The sequence below is a fragment of the Pygocentrus nattereri genome, chromosome 27 (assembly GCF_015220715.1).
Source record: "Pygocentrus nattereri isolate fPygNat1 chromosome 27, fPygNat1.pri, whole genome shotgun sequence".
NCBI lineage: Eukaryota > Metazoa > Chordata > Actinopteri > Characiformes > Serrasalmidae > Pygocentrus > Pygocentrus nattereri.
In genome coordinates this window covers 9041884-9045408 of record NC_051237.1, presented here as the reverse complement: position 1 = coordinate 9045408, position 3525 = coordinate 9041884, and positions in this window count along the sequence as shown.

Genomic DNA, 3525 nt, shown 5'->3' with positions numbered 1-3525 from the left:
GGCGGAGCTGGCGGGGACTCCGCGGAGCGGCGCCTCAGTGCGCCCGGGCTCTCCGCCTCAGTGGGCGGGCGAAGGGGCGGGATGGAGACTGCTCCTGGTGGAGCTACCTAAAACTGCGTTTAGGAGAGGCTACAGAAGAGACCGGAGAGTTCAGCGCGGTCGCAGCAAGTTTCCTACACGTTAAGTGGAGCTTAATGACATTCATTTCAGCTGTTCGGTTCTCTGGTTCCGTCAGTGACCATGTTTTGGCACAAGCTGTCAGGCATCTTTTGGCATGTTAGGCTGCTGCTGTGTGTTCATCTGTGTAGATTAATTTCAAGAGCCTGAAGCTAAGCACATGTTTTGTGGAAAATACACTGCATCTTGCTCTCTCTCTCTCTCTCTCTCTCTCTCTCTCTCTCTCTCTCTCAATCTCTCAAATTCACAGAAGCTTTATGGCCTCATTCAACAAACGTTCTTAAGAAGAAATTTCCTCGCAAAACACACAGTTTTCACAAAGATTCTGACTAATTCACCAATGTTTTCTTTGGCATTTGTTCTGAGGGAAGAACTGAATTCACACACACTTTGAAAATATGCCATGATTGTGACAGAGACTTTTTCTTAGGGCCTTTCTCAAAAACAAAGAAAAGAAGAAATTTAGGAAGATATTGTTGAATGAGGCCTAATGTTGCCAAAGGATATAAACCTCAAAGCTGAACATACTTTGTAGAACTAAAAGTAAATTTAGAACTAATGACAGTGACAATGATAATAATAATAGTTAAACAACAATGTGATAATAATAATTAAAAACAAAAAATGAAGCACATAGATAAAGTAAGGCAACATATTGTCACTGTCCAACGAAAAACGGATATCTCCAAAATGGTGAGTTTCCAGGAGAAGGTAAAAACATTCTCTTTTCACTGTAAGTTAATGTAAATAGATTTTATTTTGTGTAATTTTGGACTATTTCTGTTGGTCCATTCATCATAAAGCTTCCTCTTAATGTAAAGGGCAGCTGTTGAGTTCAAATGATGTAGAAAAGTAAAAATGGACATACATGGAGATGCAGTACTATGTGAAAGTCTTAGGCACCCAAGACACATTTTCAAAATCTATTTATTTGTGTAGTATGTGTTCATTTGCTGAGAAAAGTGCTAATATTTGAATAAAAAAAAAAAAAAAAAAAAAAAAAAATATATATATATATATATATATATATAGTGATTTTATGGATGTGTTTGTTCAACCATTTTCTAACCTCTCTTCGAGGAAGCCCTGTATTACAGTATTATATGTAGTTGAAAAGCAACTCCTGGTTTGATCAATCACTGCTTCAGTAAATTGAGCTCATGATGTAACTGATGATATTAACAAGTCTCTGTGGTGGCTGTGAAGGTGTCAAGGAAAAATATGGACCCAAGAAATTCTTGTTACTTTTTATTGATTTTATGTTTATTTGAATTATGAATATGACTTTATTCTAATGTATATTGGGATAAACTCACTGCTGAGGTAAATTGTTTAAAGATTTGCTTAGATGCCAAGAACTTTCGCATAGTACTGTGCATGTTTTTCTTTGGACAGCGGAAATATAGTAAATAATAAAAACTAATAATAGACAATATATATTTAACTTACAGTGAAATGTTTGGTAGCAGGTCAGTAGTGTTGGTGTATGGCTGGTGTTACTGTCTCTCAGGCAGTGACGTTACCACATATTTTAATGTATAGTTAATTTTTCAGACATTGTTAAAATTTTAAAGTTTCAAAGAATATTTTTCAATTTTGTTACAAAAGTTTCTCATGCCAGTTTTTTGCTGTAAAAGAGGAAGTGCAGCACTGTCTTGACCTCACTCCTCTCACAGCGACCACACAGTTTTCTCTCTCTGGGCAGCCAGGACTTTTTTCTACCTTCCTGTTTGTATGGTCAGGCTGCGTTATCTGAGCCTGTACTTGGTGAGGATCTGTCTCTTCTGTAGATCTCTGACAGTGAAGAGATACTCTGCTAATTTATACTCTCTGTTTAGGGCCTGAAAGCACTGCAGTTTGGACTTTGGTCAGCAGTGCTGGACTGATGTGTTTGCTGTGGGGGTCAGTGTTTTATTTGAACCAGCTGACAGAGGGGACGGAGTTCAGGACTGAGCTCTTAGGTTTTAGGTGTTTTGATTACTGGATTACTGAAATTTAGGTGCAGCAATTCTAAAGATTTTTTTTAAATGGGTATGAACAACGAAAATCGTGAAAATCGTAATTGTGTTTACTGAGTGGATGCCATACCCCACATCCATACAGGACAATAGATGCAATTACACTGTTGAAAATTTTACACCAAATTTTAATTTTAAATATGTCTATTTTATAGAATGTTTTCTTGATTTTATCAAAAGCTCTTAGTGCTTTTAGTGCATGTGTTCTAGGATTAAAGTTTCCTGATGCTCTGATTTTCAGTACTAGTTAATCATAATCTAAGGAATGATCTTGGCTGGTGAATCCTAGAGTGAAAAGGTGCCTGTTTTCCTGACCTTTTTCTGGGAGATTACAATTGTAGTTTTGTCCAGATTGCCTGTCAGGGCCCAGCTCTGACAGAACTGCTCCATCAGGTCCAGTTGCTTCTACAGACCTTGCTCTGTTGGTGACAGCAGCACCAGGTCATCTGCATAGAGCAGGAATTTCACTTACTGCAGATTATTGTAGCAACACCACTAGCACATTTATATAAATATTGAACTCTCTCTCGCTCTCGCTCTCGCTCTCTCTCTCTCTCTCTCTCTCTCTCTCTCTCTCTCTCCCTGTCCACCTTCTTCTTTCCTATTTTCCTCCTAAAAAGCATTTCTACAAGTTCCTGGCTACAAAATAAGAAATGTACTTGCATATAAAATGTAAGAATATGCAAATACTTAAAATCAGACTACAGTTATTATTCAAATTAATTCATTTACATTTAAATTATTTTTACTAGAGTGCCTTGTATTAATCAAGTAAAGTATTAGTAATCAGGTAAAGTATTATGAGTAATCAGGTAAGGTTTTCATGCCATCATAATGCTGGTTTTTGTGGGAGCTGATTGTGTGCAATGGGCAGTTTAAGGGGGCTGGTCCTGGTGTGACACAAGATGAAAACCCATCACCGTTATCTATTTGAGTCATTAGCCAATGGTTTCAGCAGAATAATCTCTGTGTATGCAGTGTTCATTTAGGTTCACTAACTCATGCATTATCATCCCAATTCAAACAAAAAGTTCATCAGGCAGGAACAAATGGGAAATCTTGTACTGATGGAAGCAGAAGTGGAATTCCAGTGATTTTCCAAAATGTACACAAATTAAGTGATTAAGATGCACACAGAGTTATTCAGAATAGTTTGATGAGAAATAATACCTTGTTGATAAACTTACTGTCTCAAATTACTTTACAGTGGTCTTAATATGAGTCAGGAGTTGTGGCGCCTACAACACAAATACAGTCATTTCGTTTACAATCCAATGTCACCAGTGAACCTAAATGTGTCTTTTTATATGTGATGTTGATAATGGTAAAA